The sequence below is a fragment of the Pseudorca crassidens genome, chromosome 12 (genome assembly GCF_039906515.1).
Source record: "Pseudorca crassidens isolate mPseCra1 chromosome 12, mPseCra1.hap1, whole genome shotgun sequence".
NCBI lineage: Eukaryota > Metazoa > Chordata > Mammalia > Artiodactyla > Delphinidae > Pseudorca > Pseudorca crassidens.
This window is the reverse complement of record NC_090307.1, coordinates 33,912,241-33,935,089: the sequence shown is the minus strand read 5'-3', so window position 1 is coordinate 33,935,089 and position 22,849 is coordinate 33,912,241.

Here is a 22,849-nt window from a genome sequence, read left to right as displayed (position 1 = left end):
CAGAAATAGACAAAATAAGAAAGGTGCAAAAGACCTGCTTACAAATACCCACTTTTCAGACATCATTCTATTTCTATGAGATTAGGGGCAAAGTTCAGTCTTGTGTAACTTCATGCTGACATAGGATACTTAAGGTGGAAGATGTTGACATGGGTCTGTACCATCTGTTTGTTGATAATTTTAGTTGCCTGATTACATAGACAGACAGAACAAGCAATATGAGCAATAGTGCTAATCCATTCTCTTAGGACAAGTTCTTGGAATTGTGCTAGCCATAGATTCAGTACTACTCAAGATGGAGCAGTTTATGTATTGGCTACAGTCTGGTCACCATGTACTTAGCCTTTTTTCTCTGGTGGCAGTTATAGTATCTGTAAAATAACTCAGGAATGTGCATCAGACACTGAGTCTGTGACTCTATAGTCCTAATTATTAACTGCTTGAGCCTGCAATTTTGTGACTCAGGGAGGCCTGGGAGACTTCAATTTTTCTACAAAAAGGAGTCAGTGGACATAGAGGGGCCTTTGTACTGGGGGGGAAAGCTGTGGGTTTCTGAGCAATTCCATTTATATTCCACAAGAATTTAAAAAAAAACCTGCACATGAATAACTGATAGTATATGGAGATTAATTTACAGCTCTCTATTTTGTTAAAGGTAGTTAATTTGCAAAATTAGTCATTTTACATATTGTTTGTTACAAATTATGAGGAAGAGCCCTCACAATCAACCTCAGCACAGGCAGATCTAAAACATTCAAGATTTTGTTGTGACCCAAATTCTAGATCATAAATCTTAACTTCCATAAAAGTATGCAGACTATAATATAATATGATGAGATATATGGTTTTAATTATCTGATCTTTTGAGCCATTATCCAATAGAACTTTAGCCTGCCTTTTCAGCATTTAGAATTGTTGTTTTGGGCTTCCCTGGTGGCGCAGTGGTTGGGAGTTCCCCTGCCGATGCAGGGGACGCGGGCTCGTGCCCTGGTCCGGGAGGATCCCACATGCCGCGGAGCGGCTGGGCCTGTGAGTCATGGCCGCTGAGCCTGCGCGTCCGGAGCCTGTGCGTCCGAAGCCTGTGCTCTGCAACAGGAGAGGCCACAACAGTGAGAGGCCCGCGTATCGCAAAAAAAAAAAAAAAAAAAAAAAGTTGTTGTTTTGTCTTCAGTCATTTAATATTCACTGAGTACCGACTATGTGTCAAGAATCATTCTGATCTCAGAAAACCCTAAAGAATTGTCTCAAGAGTTTTCCTTCAGATTCACTGCTATTAATTTTGGAAGAAAAAAAACAGTCTGGAATTTGTGAACATAATGTTATCAAAAAATTTACCTCATGATCATAGAAAGTTAAAATTGAAACCACTTCCAGGAAACTACAGTCTCTTTCTTGTTTTTATTTTTTATTTTTTGGTTAAGCATTGAGATTATGTATATTTGATAAAAGCTAGTTTACTTTAATTCAATTTTCAATATTTTATTATAATATTGGCTTTCTGGCTCTAAAATTTATTGCACTAAAATAAAGTATTACAAAAATAAATAACCAGTAGATATTAAATTGGAAAGATAGAGATCTTCAATCATACTGATCCTTCTGATGGAACTCTAGGAAAGTATACTTGTAAAAGAACATTAAATTGTGGGTTTTCTTCCATTCTGACATACTTTCTCCCCAACCCCTCCCATCCACTATTGGCACCTAGCCAATTAATGGCTACACTGCATGTTGAAAATTGGGTTGCCACTGACTTCCAGACAATTGCTTTAGAAAATTGTTTTGTCTTTATTCACAAAAGTTTAATTAAAAATCTCCTGTCCCTCTGTTAGAGAGCCTGGTGATAACTCGGATGCAGATGGAGGCATAAATAACACTTTCCTGAAGATCTCAGCATGCTGTAGAAACATTGTGGAGGGAGGATTTTTATAGGTCTTTAATCATGATCAACCCTCAAGGAAATATATCCAGTCTCATTGCATAAACTATTTTAGTTTTAGCGTTTGTTTGTAATTATCTGTTATTCTCCACTACCCTCACACTGTCAACATATTAACTTCAGCAGTTATCAGGAGGCTATTTAGTATTCTGAAAAATATATAAATAGGGCACTTCTGTCAGGCCTTCATAGGTTGAAGAAACAAAATGCAGTTAATCAATATGTAGAAAACAAACTTATGGTTACCAAGGGGAAAAGGGCGGGGGGTTACATTGGGAGACAGAGATTGACATATACACACTACTATATATAAAATGGATAACTAATAGGAACCTACTGTATAGTACAGGAAACTACTCAATACTCTGTAATGGCCTATATGGGAAAATAATCTATGTATGTATATATCTGATTCACTTTGCTGTACAGCAGAAACTAACACAACATTGTAAATCAACTATACGCCAATAAAATTAATTTTTAAAAAAGGATGCAGTGAATCAAATGAAATCCTACTTCTCTGCCTTCCCTGTCCCCAGTGGAGCTGTGACAATAAATTCAAATTCTATTCTCTTTTCATGGAATTGCAATATAAGTAGGTATTAAGGTGTTACAGAATAATGAGATTACAGACTGTCTGGAATAGACCTTAGAAATAACCTAGGCAAAGACTTTATCTAAAGCAAAATTTCTCACTCTTGCATTTCTCATAAATACTCATTTTTCATATCCATTTGCACACCAAAATAAATGTCTAAAATATTTTGAATTCACTTCTTCATTTTTATTTTATTACTACTGTAGCCCAAGCTACCACTATTTCCTGATTAAACTATTGCAATAACTTCCTAATTGTTACTTTCTTATTCTCTCTCAGTCCCATGAATCTATTTTCCTCTCAGCAGCTGAAGTGATCTCTTTAATCCATGTCACTTTTTTAGAAAATTCAATGATTATGTTTTAAAAATAAAAATGAAGACTAAAACCTCACAGAACCCTGCACAGTCTGGGTCCTGCTTAATTTTCTTGATCCATGTAAAGAATGCATTTCCCCATGAATCTAAAGAATATCTTTCTCCATCCATATTGATTTTATTTTAGTTTTTTTTTTATTTGCAGTGAGCAACTTTTGTGTTTGTCTCCTGCTCAGGTGTTTCCTTTATCTCTTCATTTGGCAGTCTTCTCAGCTAGAACATCACGTCCACATAGAGAGCCTTCCAAATGAGCCTAATTCTCCTACTACGTGTTATTATAGATCTTGTATTTGTCTTTCATTAAGATTATCATAATTGAAATTTAAATAGTTATTTGTATATAAGTTTTATATCTACCCTCTTCATTTAGCCTATAGATTCCATGAAGTTAGGAATGTGTCTGTCTCAGTCACCACTATATCCTTGGCACTTTAAAAAATGTCTAACACATGGTGTGGCTCAACAAACATTGGTTAATCAAAAGAATAGAGGAATAAATGACACTCAGGTAAAAGTAGCATTTCCAGTTACTCTTTTGTAAATTGGTCATCTCATTTACGGTACAACAAATACCATATAATTTTAGTATGGTTCTCTGGAGCTACAAACAATTTGGTCCTATAGGAATCTGAAGATAGCACATTTCCCTTAAGCTCTTATTTCTATTTTTAAGCTAACTTTTATTAGTAACTTTAATTCTTTACATAGGATTATTTTTCTGCTGCTAGTTGCTATCCTTAGGATCTTGATTTTTGCTTTACATAAGGGTTTATATTTAAACAATTATGCACATTGACTTTAACCTGCCTAAATTGTATGGGGAGGTAAACTTTAGAGCTGAAGCACCCTGAAGGTAAGTGTCCCTCTTTTTGTTTTCAGGACACTGTACTCTCCCTTATTCTTTAACCTCTCTAATCTTTTCCTCTTAGTTTCCTATATTGGACCCTTTTCCTCTGAATGACTTCTATTTTTTTGATGAATTCACAATCATATTCTCTACTCCATTCCATTAATTTTGCATGCATTCCCTTGACAATTTCATCTTCTCCCATAGGTTTTAAGAGCACCAGTTTCTGATGGCTGTCATTTTTATCTCTTTCTTGTGCTCAGCGCCTAAGCTGCAGAAAGAAGAAGCTTGATTTAAACAGCTATTTGAAAGTATTTCTCATGACAGTCTATTTTACAATATGCAGAATATTAACTTGATGCTAGTGCTATTAGAAACAGTTGAAGTTTGTTGATCAATGTACTCACAGCATGTGACATTGGGCCTCTGCTCGACGTCACTTTGGACATCAAATGCCAAGAGCTACAGGGCTTTGACTGCAGCCCTGTCTATAGTATTATTAATTAATTAATTAATTTTTATTTGGCTCATAAAGATGACTTATAAAGCAGGCATGTAAATAGTGCAAGAGACAAAAATTGCAAAGCTCAGATGCAGAAAATATGGGATATCAGTCAATTGGAAAGACATGAAAATAGAGTTAAAACTGAAAGTGTGAATTTTAATTGGGATTATAATGAAGATAATACCCAAATGTTTTGGTTCAAAAAATCATAAAACATACAGAGATGCTTGAGATCTTATTTAAAAACTAGTTCATGCAGAAGAAAAAGCAATTTATTAGATAACATGCTTAATATGATTAAAGACACAGTGGTGTGATGCAGTTACAAAAAGTGAATGCAATTTTAGGCTGAATAAATATAAAAATACTAAAAATAAGAAAGTCAGCAATTGTATTGTTCTTGGTGTATGTCAAATAACATTTGAAGACTTGTATTCAGTTTTGGGCATCACGTTTCCAAAAATATTTATCAAAGTATGCACTACTTTAAGTAACAAAGTCTAATATCATTTCCTATTTGCATACTGACAAGATAAAAATGAGAAACACTGCTAAAAAGAGTTAAGCATAAAATTATGGAGGCATTAGCTATTTTGTAAATCCTTCCTGGGATTTAAGATATGTTTTATCGTAAAGTGACTCTTTAAACTACATATAGGGATCTTCTTTTACTTTATTCATGGTCAGGATTGATTCTTCTAATCGACTGATATTGCTGACTACACAGATGTTTATATTCTCTTTCATTTACTCTTTATGTGTGTACTAGAATCCCAAAACCATGTCGCTGTCAGGTAATTTGAAATTTTATGCCCTATCGATTTATGAAACAAAACAAAACAAGCCTGTAACATATTTCAGTTTAAGCTCTTCAAGTGGCAGTATACCATGTGTTTTGGTGCTGTCAGAGAATCATGGCTCTGTCACCACCAGCACTGTGACCTTGAGCAAGATTCTTAATCTTGCTAAGTCTTAGTTTTCATGACTGTAAAATGGAGATAATGCCATGAATCCCTTCACTCACTGTTATATTTTTAATTAAATATTTGTTAATGTCTACTCTAGGCATCTATTTAGTACTTGATAAACGTTAACTGTTCTTCTTATCAAAAATAAATTCCAATGACTTCATCATCTCAACCTAATTTTTTTTTGGTCATGCCATGTGGCATGCAGGATCTTAGTTCCCTGACCAGAGATCAAACCCGTACCCCTGTAGTGGAAACATGGAGTCCTAACAACTGGACCATCATGGAATTCACTCAACCTATTCTTTATTCAATCATTATCTGCTTCTTTTGGTAAATTAAACTTATTGTACCAAATTTTCCCCATCTTCCAAAGAAAGGAACTAAAGTTACATTTGTTAATTAGGAAGATGAACGGAAATAACTTTTTACATTTTGAATTCACTAACATCTATACATTTTTATTCACAGAAACAAATTATCTACCTGTAAAATTGGAATTTATTATAATTATTCAATGTATTTACTTATCAATAATATAGCAGAAGTGAAGTTTATAATGCTGAAGCTAATTAAGTTATCTTTCTATTTCTTGAAATTTTCCCTAAAGTTATCCAGACTTATAGCTACTAGCAGATACTGTTTTGAGAATGGCTGGTGGTGTCCATGAGTTTGACTCAGGTCAGAAAATTCAAGTTCTCAGTAATGCAGGAACATGTCTGAAGTATTCATAATGGCCATCAGGCTCCATTTTGAATGCCTGAACAGCAGTTACTCCATTTTTATTTTTAAATGCATTCTTTTCTTTAATGGTTAAATCATATGTACAATGTATGTTTGATAGGCCACAAGACAGGCTGTTCTAGTTCAAGCCAAATCATGTATAAACCAGAATGACCTCTGCATACCTCAATATGTGTAAGAATTTCTTCCATCAGCTGTGAGAGAAAGCTTTGGCAGATGGCAAGTGAACACAAACAGAATGGGGATCAAATCTGCAGGTGAGGGTAAGATCACCAATTGGAGCCTTAACACTGACATTGGGAAAGCAAAAGGGAAGCTGTTAGCACTTGATCATGGTATATTGCAGGATAGAAAGAAAGTATACAAGTTTAAGAATTCTGTCACAAGAGGGAGAAATAAGTGTGAAGTAGGTGTATATAGAAGGTCTGAGAAAGTCTCAGAATCCTTAGCAGGGCTGGCAGAATGTATTTCTCTCCCAAAATAGCTAGGAAAAATAGAGGAGTTACTCCTGGAAATTAGTAAAATATTAACACAAACTTCTGTATCACACATGCTGGTTATTTAGCACATTTTGAGGTACACATTCTGCTAAAATACATCAAGAAAATCTGGAAAATGATGTACTTTATAGAAAAGAGAATTTATAAACTCATGTAAAGAACACACATAAAGGACATGAAAGTCATAATCTTGTGTGAAAATTTACCACACCAGCCCCCTGTCCCATACTATTGCTAAAGAAAAGAGCTAATTATTTTCTCTCTAAAGAGAAAGGATAGTTCTATATCTTATTTCAGTATAGATGCCATGATAAAAACATCTTTGTTTAAATAAACTTAAGTACACATGATTTGAATTTAAAAGATGGCTTAAAAAGAAAAAAGATAATTTAGTATCATTTTACTTGGTGAGTTACATGAAAAGGAGGTTACCAACTAAAAGTTTGATTAAACTGAATATTAGGTCTTCTGTGTTTAGTTGCACTCCCTCTTGAAACTACTTTTGTGTTACTTTGTAAATACCTGCAGGAATGTTAGGACATGTAATTTATTCATATAAATCATCCCTGGGTGTGAAAATTCATGAAACACTGGACTCAATAAATAACAATGAACAATTCTAGCAATAATCAAAATATAATCCTATTGTTCTATTTAGATTAGTTCTCTATCAGTACCAGTTACTAAATTTAAAGTGACAGTGATACTGCCAGAAATTCTAGCCTCTCAAAGTTTACAGTAAAGATCTGGCTTTCCCAAGCTCTATATCAATATCATTGTAATGAGAAAAAGCTTTCTTTAGAATATGTTTACATTGGCGGAAATTTGTATTAGATTTCACCTTGTTTTTAAGGATTTTACAATACTATTGAGATACAATAGGCAAAACAGAGAGTAAAGGTCATATATACTTATTACATTATACGACTAGTGATAAAAAGATAACAAAAATATTAAATTAAATAAAAATTGTGCTTATGTTATGTTTTGAAAAAAATCAAGTTTGAATCAATGTTTTAGCACTGGAAGGAAATTTAGAGAAAATCTGGGCTAAATTATTTATTGAAATGAAAATGTAAGGACAAGATTAAGATACTTGACCAAAATTCTATAACTAGAGATAGACTTAAATTACTTTAATTCAAATATCCTAAATACCTGTATTATTTTCTCTTAATGACACTATAAGGAAGAAGAATTTGCCACACCAAAATATTTCTCTGGAGTATTGATTCTTTTAAACTGGTTATTTTCAGAGAAACAGCAGAGATGGGAAGGGCTCTGAAAAACAAGTGAAAATTATCCTTTTGTGAGAAACACATTTGTAAGGGTGTTTCCCTCTCTGTGCCTGAAAAGAGAGGGAGACCAAATTTCTAGAAACTCTTATCAATGGGGAAAACAATGGCTTAAATCTGCATCACAATCACTCTTATTTACTGTGCTTTTTTCTGACTGCAATGCAGGAAACTAGAAATCACCAGCAGAAAAAGAAATGAGAAAAACTTGATTGCATGGAGACTAAACAACATGATACTAAAAAAAAAAATGGGTCAATGATGAAAGAAAAGAAGAAATTAAAAAATACCTTGAGAGAAATGACAATGAACATAGAACCAGAAAAAAATCTATGGGATGCATCAAAAGCAGTCCTAAGAGGGAAGTTCATAGTGATACAGGCCTTCCTCAAATAAACAACCTAACCTACCAACTAAAAGAATTAGAAAAAGAAGCACAAACAAAAACTAAAGTCAGCAGAAGGAAGAAATCATTAAATATCAGAGAGGAGATAAGTAAAATAAAGATTTTTTTTTAAATAGAAAAAATAAATAAAACAAAAGCCATTTTTTTGAAAAGGTAAACAAAGACAACAAACCTCAGGCGAGGCTCATCAAGAAGAAAAGAGAGGACTAAAATAAACATAATATGAAATGAAAGAGGAGAAATGACAACTGAGACTGCAGAAATACAAAACAAACAAACAACAACAACAAAATACAGAGAGAGAGAAAGAGAGAATACTACGAACAATTATATGCCAACAAATTGGACAACCTACAAAAAATGGACGTTTCTACAAACATACAGTCCACAAACACTGAATCAAGAAGAAATAGATAGTTTGAATAGACCAATCACTAGACGTGCAATAGAATCTGTAATAAACATAATTCCCTGAAAACAAAAGTTCAGAACCACATGGATTCACTGGGGAATTCTACCAATCATACAAAGAAGAATGTATACCAATTCTTCTCAAACTCTTACAAAAGATTGAAGAGAAGGGAACACTTCCATAATCATTTTATGAAGTCACCATTATCCCTATACCAAAACCAGACAAAGACACTACCAAAAAAAGAAAATTACAGGCCAATATATTTGATAAAAATAGAAGCAAAAATTCTCAACAAGATATTAGCAAACCAAACCCAAAAGCATGCAAAAAATATCATATATCATGATTAAGTTAGATTCATACCAGGGTCACAAGGATGGTTCAACATACGCAAAACAATCAATGTGATATGCCACATAAGCAAAAGACAGGACAAAAACCACATGATCATCTCAATAGATGAAGAAAAAGCATTTGATAAATTTCAATATCCATTCATGATAAAAACTCTTACAAAAGTGGGTAGAGAGGGAACATATCTCAGTACAATAAAAGCTTTTTATGGCAAATCCACAGCCAAAATAAAGCATTCCCACTAAAATCTGGAAGAAGACAAGGATTCCCACTCTCACAACGTCTATTCAACATAGTATTGTATGTCGTAGCCACAGCAATCAAACAAGAAAAAGAAATAAAAAATATCTAAATTGGAAGGGAAGAGGTAAAATTATCATTATATGCAGAAGACATGATACTGTATATAGAAAACCCTAAAGAATTAAAAATTTGCAGGATAATATTTAAGGTGTTTTGGAGTCAGGAGTATTTATAAAAACCCACAACAATTATTACAAATAATAAATATTGGAGAGGGTGTGGAGAAAAGGGAATCTTCCTTCCCTGTTGATAGGAATGTAAATTGGTACAACCACTATGGAAAACAATATGGAGGCTCCCTAAAAATCTAAAAATAAAGTTACTATATGTTCCAGCAATTCCACTCCTGGGTGTATGTCCAGAGAAAACTATAATTCAAAAAGATACATGCACCTCAATGTTCATCACAACACTATTTATAATAGCCAAGACATGGAAGCAACCTTACTAACATAATTGTCCATCAACAGATGAATGGGTAAGGACAAAGTGGTCTTTATACACAATAGAATACTACTTAGCCATAAAAAAAAAGAATGAAATAATGTCATTTGCAGCAACATGAATAGCCCAGAGATTATCATACTATGTGAAACTTTCCAATTGTTATCTTGTTATTGAGCAGAACTTGGGTCACTTGCCTGCAAAGCCAATATATTGACATCAGGTTGTGGTGAAGGAAAGTAGAACATTTATTGCAGGGCCCAGCAAGGACTATGAGTGGCTCATTCTCAAAAGACCAGAATTTCCCAATGGCTGTCAGGGAAGGATTTTTAAAGGCAACATTTGAGGTGAGAGTTGCAGGGGTATGACTTGGTTGGTGGGGAAGTAATGGGGTGAAGTTTCAGGAATCTTAATCATCAACCTTCTGGTTTCAACCATTCTGGGGTCTACATGCTTGTGGTCAGCCTGGTCAGGTCTTAGTTTCTGTAGAACATCTCAAAGATATCCATCAGATTTTTATGTATATCCCTTGAAGAGGAACTAGGACTTTGTTTTATAGCTGAACTATTGTTCCGTGACTGCTTTTCCTTTGTTTCTGCATTCCCTTCTACTCTCACTAGCAACTGCTTGAATCTGTTCTTTGGGGCTCTGGTAAGGCCTAGGAGACTAAAGCTTTTCTTTACAAAAAAGAAATGTGGGACATAGAGGGGATTTTGTACCTGGGAGGGCTCTACAGGATCCTGCTGGGTTTCAATCTCTCAAAAGAGGTTTTACAGTTTTCTCTGGCTTTGCTTTAGTTCGTGCCATTCTCCCAGTTGGGAATGCCAGATTCATTCCCTTCAACTTCGTGAACATGCTTAAAATTTCAGACTTTGACTTGGAAATTAAAGTAGATGACCTCAAAACACTCTTCCATTTATCAGATTTTATTTTATTGCTTATCAGTTCCTTCGGTGTCATCTGTCATTCAGCTATAGACAAAATAGATTTTGCTCTTGATTCAAGAGCAATTCTAGCATTATCTATGGTTTCCCACTGACCATTAAATGATATGACCATATCACAAATAACAATTTTGAAAGTTCTGAAACAGTTCACATTGAAGGCATATTTGTAGGAGACATATATGAGCAAGGACATGTAAAGCAGGAATTGTTAAGCAGGGCCACAGACAAAAAACAAAGAGGTGGACTAAGGTTAAAGGATACTACAAATGCCAGAGACCAGAAAGGACAATGTGTTGTTGAACTGGGAATATCACCCAGGCTGTAAAGATCTAGCAGGAGTTCAAAAACTTATATACAATAAAATGATTCAACTTTGTGTTTAACTTCCTCAATAATAGGGTCTGAATATTTTTAATATTTAATATTTTAATTTAATATTTAAAAGAGATAAATTTAAATGTAGGTAAAATTATAAATAGCCAATAGTTAAAAATAAATGCTACCTAAAAATCCACAAATTGTCATGCTTTAGTTGAACAATGTAATTAGAATTGAATGATTCATCTGAAACACATGGCAAGGTGCTAGAATTTTGGATATATGATCACTGAATAAAAGGCACAAAATATCAAGTGAACATATATACAGTGATGAGGGGAAAAAGTCAACAAATGTTACAAAAAATTAATTATCCAAGAATGCAAAGACCCAGATTTTATGTCAAGCAAGCATAAGGTAAATAAAGCAAATATGAGTCACTTGGGTATAAATATTGAACATTCTACATAAATATGGAAGTCCTGGGCCTGGAAATAAATAAATAAGATATTTGCAAGCAGAAGAAAATTCAGAGACCTAGAAACATGCATAGTAGTGTGTTACATGTGATAGGAGCTACTTAGGCCTCTTGGTATAAATGTTAGTGTTGTTCATCATTTCTGACTTTCTCTTTTCCAGGACATAGTAGAATTGTGTATCCTGGCCACATTTAAAGTGAGGTGTGGTCATGTCATGTGCTTTGGTCAATAAGTTGTGAGTAGAAGTTTTAAGCACTAGGATACAAGTCTTCATATTCCTATTTTCCTTCCTTGAGAATCATAAATGTACAGATAAGGAGCTTCCCTTGGTTTGAATCCCTTAGTGAGGACCACATGAAGTAGACACATAGTAGACTATGTCTCAAAAATGAAGTCTGTAAACTTTTGAATCTTCTCACGCAAAGCAAGCATTCAATATGTACTCATTTATAATAAGTAATCATTATCATGGTTTATTATAGTTAATAAAATATAATATAAATATTAATATGAAATTTGTATTTATCCTAGAGTACATATTATTAAAGTAATATATTAGTTATGTTATTTTGATATTTTATGAGTTTTTATGAAAAACAGTAATCATTTTTTTTCAAAACAACATTATTGAGGTAAAATATGTACATTTCAATGAATTTTACAAACATATACATATATCCATATAATCACCACCATAGTCGAGATATAGAACACATTGATCAAACCAAAAGGTTCCCTTGAGCCCCATCCAGGTCAATCACATTCCACCTTCAGCTGCAGACAACAACTTGTCTGCTTATTGTCACTATAGATTAAATCTGTTTGTTTTTTTTTCTTCTTTTTTTTAAGCAACATTTCTGGTATAATAATCGTGGGTAGTAAATGGAATCATAGAGTTTGTATTCTTTTGTATCTGGCTTATTGAACTCAGCATAATGTTTTTGGGACTCATTCATGTTATTATATGTATCAGTACTTTGTTCCCTTTAAGTGCTGAGTAGTATATTATTACATGGATATGCCACAATGTCCTCATCCATTCACTAGTTGATGAACATTTAAGTTGCTTCCAGCTTGAGGCTATTATGAATAAAGCTGCTATGGATATTCATGTACAAGTATGTGTGTAAACATATGTTTTAATTTCTCTTAGGTAAATATTTAGTAGTAAAATTGTTGCATGTTATGGTAATATGTTTAACTTTATAGCACACTGCCAAACAGTTTAAATGGTTTTATTGTTTTATTTTCCTACCAGCAGTTCCATTCTAACACTTGTTCTTTTAATAATTTTAGCTATTCTGATAAATATACAATGCTATCTCATTGTTTTGGTTTGCATTTTTCTGATGTCTAATGATGTTGAATCCCTTTACTTGTGCTGCACTGTCCATTCATTACTTTCTTGTGCCTAGATTTTTAACTAGGTTGTCTTTTTAATGAGCTGTAAGAGTTCTTTATATATTCTGGCTACAAGTCATTTGTCAGGTATATGCATTGTGAATACACTCTCTATTTAAAGATCATCTTTTCATTTTCTTAACGATGTCTTTTGAAGAATAAAAGTTTTAAATTTTGATAGAGGCCCATTTGTCAATTTTTCATTTATGGTTCATGCTTTTTGGGCCCCAAGAAATCTTTGCCTATCCCAAGTTCACGAGTATTTTCTCCTGTAATTTTTCTTGAAGTTTTACAGAAAAACAGTAATCATTTTTATTAATGATGTGTCTGCTTAATATGCTCAATTGTTAAAATGGGATACTATGTATGAAATTTCTTTAAAAAAAATAAGGTATGATATATATCTGAGTTAACTTTTCAACCAGAATGAATTGGCCACACATTAACAGATTTTGAGTTGAAATACTGATGCTCAGAATGCTCAAAACCAGGCAAGCTGGATCTGTAAGGAACTTTATAATTCTACTTTTTCTTATTTTTACTTCATATTACACTTGGCACTGTGAGAAACATTTTAAAATTATAAAATGTGACCTTTATTTCTCTCAAAAATTTGATAACCAGATTCACACATGAAACAAGAAGACCCATATGGTATAATGTATGGTGACATTTATATTTGTAAATATGTAGAAAAGAGTGAAGTCTTTGGCTAACTCAGTCATTAAATAAGTTTTGTGAAGGTCTTGGTATCTAATACTTAACCTTGAAGTTTAGCTTGAATTTGGAGATACTGCTCCAAGCAGTAATCATGTTCACTTAACCGAGGATGTCAAGGAACACAGACTGTGCAATGAACAATAAATAAAAAACACTGCAGGCATGTGGCTAATTGTAGTGAAAAGTGGATCCTGGGGAGATGTGGTCAATACAGCTGGGTAGGTAGGATGGGGCAGATTTTGGATCATCTGGACAGCACACAGCAGCATTTGGGAGCAATGTGATGAGCAAAACCATGATGTAATAAAGATAGTGCATTAAATCAACAATTAGGGTGGTTCTATGTGGGAGGAATTGGAAAGGAGAAAAAAAATTCAAGTCATAAAAGATATAGCAATCACAAAAAGGCTCATAATATTGTCTTTAAAAATGTTCTCACTTAGGGTTTTCCTAGTGGCACAGTGGTTAAGAATCCACCTGCCAATGAAGAAGACACGGGTTTGAGCCCTCATCCGGGAAGATCCCACCTGCCACAGAGCAACTAAGCATGTGTGCCACAACTACTGAGCCTGTGCTCTAGAGCCCGTGCTGCACAACAAGAGAAGCCACCGCAATGAGAAGCCCATGTGCTGCAACGAAGAGTAGTCTCCACTCACCACAACTAGAGAAAAGCCCACGCACAGCAACGAAGACCCAATGCAGCCAAAAATGAATTAATGTATTTTAAAAAATGTTCTCATTTCTCATTTCTATTTTAAGTGTTAAATGTGATAAAAATTTGACTCCCTGATGGTGCAGTGGTTAAGAATCTGCCTGCCAATGCAGCGGACACGGGTTCAATCCCTGGTCTGTGAAGATCCCACATGCCACAGAGCAACTAATCCCATGGGCCACAACTACTGAGCCTGAGCTCTAAAGCCCGTGAGCCACAACTACTGAGCCTGCATGTCACAACTACTGAAGGCTGTACACCTAGAGCCCATACTCTGCAACAAGAGAAACCACCGCAATGAGAAGCCTGCACACCACAATGAAGAGTAGCCCCCACTCGCCGCAACTAGAGAAAGCCTACGAGCAGCAATAAAGACCCAACTCAGACAAAAATAAATAAATAAATAAAATAAGTTTATTTTAAAAAGTGATGAAAATAATGTATAGAATTGAGAAAAGACAGAGCATCACATCAATACTATATAAATTCTTAGATCAGAAAAATCATTTGTTCAAAAAAAAAAACAAATTATGAAGGAAGACAGAGGTGATAAGAAGCTTGGCTTGTGATCAGAAGTGAGATATTCTTACCTCAAACAAATATTTCTCTTTCTGCATTATATGATGAAATGATATAGCTGAAGAGGAACTGGTAGCATCCAAACCATGGGAGTTACTAAATTTGTATTCACCAATTAATAAGATTATGCAAAAACAATGTAAATGCTGCAATCCCTAAATTTGTATTTTAACACTTGATGCAAAACCCCTAATTCCATTTCATTAAAATCACCAGAGATTTAGAATACCATGTAAGCGATAGGTCAAACATAGGAAAGATTGCAATTCATAAACTGTTTATTTCCAAGAATATTGTGTTAATTTCTTATTATTTTAAGTATGGTTTTCTTGTTTTTCTTCTTCTAAAGTAATCCTGTCTGTCTTTTATAATGTTGTATTCTCAGCACAGTGGGCTTTTATTATATGTTTTCTATATTTAAATAAAACATATATTTATGCATAACTCACTGTACTCTGCAAATATAAATTAATTCATTCTGTTTATGTTATCCTTAGGTCTTAAAAGGTGAAGTTCCTATTTTACATTATATAGGAAAACAATGACATAATATATACAACTGACAGGCCTGAATTTGTTGACCAATTCCATCTGTTCAATTTATTCAAGTCAACAGAGAATTCAATAAAAACATCAACAAAAAAACAGAGAGCAATGGGTACAAAAAGATAATTAAACATGCCCAAACACACAAACACAAATCTCAAATGACTATTTGGGTCACTATTTTTTTTTAACAAAGTTACTTGAACAGCGTAGTGAAACTGTATGTGTTCTATGTAATTCCAACATGAGTATTCAATTACATTTTTAAAAATTTTACTGAAGTGTACTTGATTTACAATGTGTTAATTTCTGCTGTACAGCAAAGTCAGTTATACATATATATATATATACTTTTTCATATTCTTTTCCATTATGGTTAAATCACAAGATATTTAATGTAGTTCTCTGTACTATACAGTAGGACCTTGTTGTTTATCTATCTTATATATAATAATTTGAATCTGCTAATCCCAAACTCCCAATCCTTCCTTCCTCACCCACCCACGTGGCAACTGCAAGTCTGTTCTCTATGTCTATGAGTCTTTGTTTCATAGATATGTTCATTTGTGTTATATTTTAGATTCCACATATAAGTGATATCATATGGTGTTTGTCTATTTCTTTCTGACTTACTTCGCTTAGTATGAGAATCTCTAGGTTCATCCATGTTGCTGCAAATAGCATTATTTCATTCTCTTTTATGGCTGAGTAATATTCCATTGTGTATATATACCACATCTTCTTTCTTCATTTATCTATCAATGGGCATTTAGGTTGTTTCCATGTCTTGGCTATTGTTTATAGTGCTGGTATGAACATTGGGGTGCATATATCTTTTTGAATTACAGTTTTGTCTGGCCATATGCCCAAAAGTGGGGTTGCTGGATCTTATGGCAACTCTACTTTTAGTTTTCTGAGGAAGCTCCATACTGTTTTCCATAGTGGCTGCACCAATTTACATTCTTACCAACAGTGTAAGAAGGTTCCCATTTCTCCACAACCTCTAAAGCATTTATTGTTTGTAGACTTTTTAATGATGACCATTCTGATTGGTGTAAGGTGGTACCTCATTTTAGTTTTGATCTGCATATCTCTAATAATTAGTGATGATGAGCATCTTTTCATGTACCTTTTGACCATCTGTATGTTTCCTTTGGATAAATGTCTAATTAACTTGTCAATTACATTTTAATTTCACCACTGGCATTCAGCTTTAGTTCAGCTTGATCAACAAATATTCATTCATTTGTTCACTAACTTTTAAGTGCCAGACATGTAGGGGGTAAAATTTGCCGCCCCAAAATGTGTGTGTGTGTGTTTTTTAACATCTTTATTAGAGTATAATTGCTTTACAATGGTGTGTTAGTTTCTGCTTTATAAAAAAGTGAATCAGTTATACATATGCATATGTCCCCATATCTCCTCCATCTTGCATCTCCCTCCCCCCAACCCTCCCTATTCCACCTCTCTAGGTGGTCACAAAGCACGAAGCTGATCTCCCTGTGCTATGTGGCTTCTTCCCACTAGCTATGTATTTTACGTTTGGTAGTGTAAATATGTCCATGCCACTCTCTCACTTTGTCCCAGCTTATCGTAAGCCCTCCCTGTATCCTCAAGTCCATTCTCTAGTAGGTCTGCATCTTTATTCCGGTATTGCCCCTAGGATCTTCTGACCATTTTATTTTTCTTTTCTTAGATTCCATATATATGTGCTAGCATACGGTGTCTGTTTTTCTCTTTCTGACGTATTTCACTCTCTATGGCAGTCTCTATGTCCATTCACCTCACTACAAATAACTCAGTTTTTTTCCTTTTTAGGGCTGAGTAATATTCCATTGTATATATGTGACACATCCTCTTTATCCATTCATCTATTGATGGACACTTAGGTTGCTTCCATGTCCTGGATATTGTAAAAAGAACTGCAATGAATATTTTGGCACACGACTCTTTCTGAATTATGGTTTTCTCAGGGTATATGCCCAGTAGTGGGATTGCTGGGTCATATGGTAGTTCTATTTTTAGTTTTTTAAGGATCCTCCATAGTGTTCTCCATAGTGGCTGTATCAATTTACATTCCCACCAACAGTGCAAGAGTGTTCCCTTTCTCCGCACTCTCTCCAGCATTTATTGTTTCTAGATTTTTTGATGATGGCCATTCTGACTGGTGTGAGATGATATCTCATTGCAGTTTTGATTTGTATTTCTCTAATGATAAATGATGTTGAGCATTCTTTCATGTGTTTGTTGGCAATCTGTATATCTTCTTTGGAGAAATGTCTATTTAGGACTTCTGCCCATTTTTGGATTGGGTTGCTTGTGTTTTTGATATTGAGCTGCATGAGTTGCTTGTATGTTTTGAAGATTAATCCTTTGTCAGTTGTTTCATTTGCAAATATTTTCTCTCATTCTGAGGCCTGTCTTTTTGTATTGTTTATGGTTTCCTTTACTGTGCAAAAGCTATTAAGTTTCATTAGGTCCCATTTGTTTATTTTTGCTTTTATTTCCATTTCTCTAGGAGGTGGGTCAAAAAGGATGTTGCTGTGATTTATGTCATGGAGTGTTCTCCCTATGTTTTCCTCTAAGAGATTGATGGTGTCTGGCCTTACATTTAGGTCTTTAATCCATTATGAGTTTATTTTTGTGTATAGTGTTAGGGAGTGTTCTAATTTCTTTTTTTTAAATGTCGCTGTCCAGTTTTCCCAGCACCACTAAATGAAGAGGCTGCCTTTTCTCCACTGTATATTCTTTGCTCCTTTATCAAAGTTAAAGTGACCATAGGTGTGTGGGTTTATCTCTGGGCTTTCTATCCTGTTCCATTGATCTATATTTCTGTTTTTGTGGAGTACCATATTGTCTTGATTGCTGTAGCTTTGTAGTATAGGTTGAAGTCAGGGAGCCTGATTCCTCCAGCTCCAGTTTTCTTTCTCAAGATTGCTTTGTCTATTTGGTGTCTTTTGTGTTTCCATACAAATTTTGAAATTTTTTGTACTAGTCTGTGAAAAATGTCAGTGGTAGTTTGACAGGGATTGCACTAAATCTGTATATTGCGTTGGGTAGTAGAGTCATTTTCACAATGTTGATTCTTCCAGTCCAAGAACATGGTATATCACTCCATCTATTTGTATCATCTTTAATTTCTTTCATCAGTGTCTTATAGTTTTGTGCATACAGGCTTTTTGTCGCCTTAGGTAGGTTTATTCCTAGATATTTTATTCTTTTTGTTGCAATGTTAAATGGGAGTGTTTTTTCAATTTCAGATTTTTCATCATTAGTGTATAGGAATGCAAGGAATTTATGTGCATTAATTTTGTAACCTGCTACTTTAGCAAATTCATTGATTAGCTCTAGTAATTTTCTGGTAGCATCTTTAGGATTCTCTATGTATAGTATTATGTCATCTGCAAACAGTGACAGCTTTACTTCTTTTCCAAATTGGACTCCTTTTATTTCTTTTGCTTCTCTGATTGCGGTGGCTAAAACTTCCAAATCTTTGAGAATAATAGTGGTGAGAGTGGGCAACCTTTTCTTTTTCCTGATCTTAGCGGAAATGATTTCAGTTTTTCACCATTGAGGACGATGTTGGCTGTGGATTTGTCATATATGGCCTTTATTATGTTGCGGAAAGTTCCCTGTATGCCTACTTCCTGGAGGGTTTTTATAGTAAAACAGTGTTGAATTTTGTCAAAAGCTTTCTCTGCATCTATTGAGATGATCATATGAGTTTTCCTTCAATTTGTTTGTATGGTGTATCACATTGACTGATATGCACATATTGAAGAATCCTTGCATTGCTGGGATAAACCCCACATGATCATGGTGTATGATCCTTTTAATGTGTTGTTGGATTCTGTTTGCTAGTATTTTGTTGAAGATTTTTGCATCTATGTTCATCTAACATCATCTATGTTCTTTGTGACATGTTTGTCTGGTTTTGGTATCAGAGTGATGTTGGCTTCGTAAAATGAGTTTAAGTGTGCTCCTCCATCAGCTATATTTTGGAAGAGTTTGAGAAGGATACGTGTCAGCTCTTCTCTAAATGTTTGGTAGAATTCGCCTGTGAAGCCATCTGGTCCTAGGATTTTGTTTGTTGGAAGATATTTAATCACAGTTTCAATTTCAGTGCTTGTGATTGGTCTGTTCATATTTCTATTTCTTCTTGGTTCAGTCTTGAAAGGTGGTGCATTTCTAAGAGTTTGTCCATTTCTTCCAGGTTGTCCATTTTATTGCCATAGTGTTGCTTGTAGTAATCTCTCATGATCCTTTGTATTTCTGCACTGTCAGTTGTTACTTCTCCTTTTTCATTTCTAATTCTATTGATTTGAGTCTTCTCCCTTTTTTTCTTGATGAGTCTGGCTAATGGTTTATCAATTTTGTTTATCTTCTCAAAGTACCAGCTTTAATTTTATTGATCTTTGCTGTTGTTTCCTTCATTTCTTTTTCATGTATTTCTGATCTGATATTTATGATTTCTTTCCTTCTGCTAACTTTGGGATTATTTTTTTCTTCTTTCTCTAATTGCTTTAGGTGTAAGGTTAGGATGTTTATTTGAGATGTTTCTTGTTTCTTAAGGTAGGCTTGTATAGCTATAAACTTCCCTCTTAGAACTGTTTTTGCTGATTCCCATAGGATTTGGGTTGTTGTGTTTTCATTGTCATTTGTTTCTACGTATTTTTTGATGTCCTCTCTGATTTCTTCAGTAATCTCTTGGTTATTAAGTAGTGTGTTGTTTATCCTCCATCTGTTTCTATTTCTTACAGATTTTTCCCTGTAACTGATATCTAGTCTCATAGCCTTGTGGTCGAAAAGATACTTGATACAATTTTAATTTTCTTAAATTTACCAAAGCTTGAGTTTTGACCCAAGACATGATCTGTCCTGGAGAATGTTCCATGAGCACTTGAGAAGAATGTGTATTCTGTTGTTTTTGGATGGAAGGTCCTATAAATATCAATTAAGTCCATCTTGTTTAATGTATCATTTAAAGTTTGTGTTTCCTTATTTATTTCATTTTAGATGATCTGTCCATTGGTGAAAGTGGGGTGTTAAAGTCCCCTACTATGATTGTGTTCCTGTTCATTTCCCCTTTTATGGCTGTTAGTATTTGCCTTATGTATTGAGTTGCTCCTATGTTGGCTGTATAAATATTTACAATTGTTATATCTTCTTCTTGGATTGATACCTTGATCATTATGTAGTGTCCTCTGTGACTCTTGTAATAGTCTCTGTTTTAAAGTCTATTTTGTCTGATATGAGAATTGCTACTCCAGCTTTCTTTTGATTTCCATTTGCATGGAATATCTTTTTCCATCCCCTCATTGTCAGTATGTATGTGTCCCTAGGGCTGAAGTGGGTTTCTTTTAGACAGCGTATATACTGGTCTTGCTTTTGTATTTATTCAGCCAGTCTACATCTTTTGGTTGGAGCATTTAATCCATGTACAATTAAGGTAATTATCGACATGTATGTTCCTATTACCGTTTTCTTAATTGTTTTGGGTTTATTATTGTAGGTCTTTTACTTCTCTTGTGTTTCCTGCCTAGAGAAGTTGCTTTAGCATTTGTTGTAAATGCTGGTTTTGTAGTGCTGAATTCTCTTAGCTTTTGCTTGTCTGTAAAGATTTTAATTTCTCCATCAAATCTGAATGAGATCCTTGCTGGTTAGAGTAATCTTGCTTGTAGGTTTTTCTTCTTCATCACTTTAAATATGTCCTGACACTCCCTTCTGGCTTGTAGAGTTTCTGCTGAAAGATCAGTTGTTAACCTTATGGGGATTCCCTTATGTTTTATTTGTTGTTTTTCCCTTGCTGCTTTTAATATTTGTTCTTTGTATTTCATTTTTTATAGTTTGATTAGTATGTGTCGTGGCATGTTTCTCCTTGGATTTATCCTGTATGGGACACTCTGTGCTTCCTGGGCTTGATTAACTATTTCCTTTCCCATATTAGGGAAGTTTTCAACTGTAATCTTTTCAAATAATTTCTCAGTCCCTTTCTTTTCCCTTTCTTCTTCTGGGACCCCTGTCATTCGAATGTTGGTGTGTTTAATGTTGCCCCAGAGGTCTCTGAGACTGTCATCTATTCTTTTCATTCTTTTCTCTTTATTCTGCTCTGCAGTAGTTATTTCCACTATTTTATCTTCCAGGTCAGTTATCTGTTCTTCTGCTTCAGTTATTCTGCTATTGATTCTTTCTAGAGAAGTTTTAATTTCATTTTTTGTGTTGTTCATCACTGTTTGTTTGCTCTTTAGTTCTTCTTTGTCCTTGTTAAACATTTCTTGTAGTTTCTCCATTCTATTTCCAAGATTTTGTATCATCTTTACTATCATTATTCTGAATTCTTTTTCAGGTAGACTGTCTATTTCCTCTTCATTAGTTAGTCTGTTGTGTTTTTGCCTTGGTCCTTCATCTGCTGTGTGTTTCTCTGTCTTCTCATTTTGCTTAACTTACTGTGTTTGGGGTCTCCTTTTTGCAGGCTGCAATTTCGTAGTTTCTGTTGTTTATGGTCTCTGTCCCCATTGTTTGAGGTTGGTTCAGTGGGTTGTGTAGGCTTCCTGGTGGAGGGGACTAGTGCCTGTGTTTTGGTGGATGAGCCTGGATCTTGTCTTTCTGGTGGGCAGGTACACATCTAGTGGTGTATTTTGGGGTGTCTGTGGACTTACTTTGATTTTAGGCAGCCTCTGTGCTAATAGACGGGGTTGTGTTCCTGTCTTGCTAGTTGTTTGGCATAGGGTGTCCAGCACTGTAGCTTGCTGTTCATTGAGTCTTGCTAGTTTTTGGCATTGAGATTGAGATATCTGGGTGATGTTTGCTATTTGATATTATGTGGAGCTGGGAGTCTCTTGTGGACTAGTCTTCTGAACTTGGCTCTCCCATCACAGTGGCACAGCCCTGATGCCTGGCTGGAGCACAAAGAGCCTGTTCTCCATAAGGCTCAGAATAAAAGGGAGAAAAAAAAAAACAGAAGAAGAAGATAAAGTAAAGTAAAGTAAAATAAAATAATTAAATAAAAACTATTTTTTTAAGAAAAAAATTTTAAGTAATTAAAAGAACCCCAAAAACAGACAGACAGAACCCTAGGATGAATGATAAAAGCAAAGCTATACAGACAAAATCACACACAGAAGCATACACACACACACTCACAAAAAGAGAAAAAGGGAAAAAAAATACATCATTGCTTCCAAAGTCCACCTCGTCAATTTGGGGTGATTCATTGTCTATTCAGGTATTCCACAGATGCAGGATTCATCAGGCTGATTGTGGAGATTTAATCCACTGCTCCTGAGGCTTCTGGGAGAAATTTCACCTTTCTTTTCTTTGTTCCCACAGCTTCCAGGGATTAATTTTGAATTTGGCCCCGCCTCTGCCTGTAGGTCACCTGAGGGTGTCTGTTCTTCACTCAGACAGGGTGGGGTTAAAGGAGCAGTTGATTGGGGGACTCTGGCTCACTCAG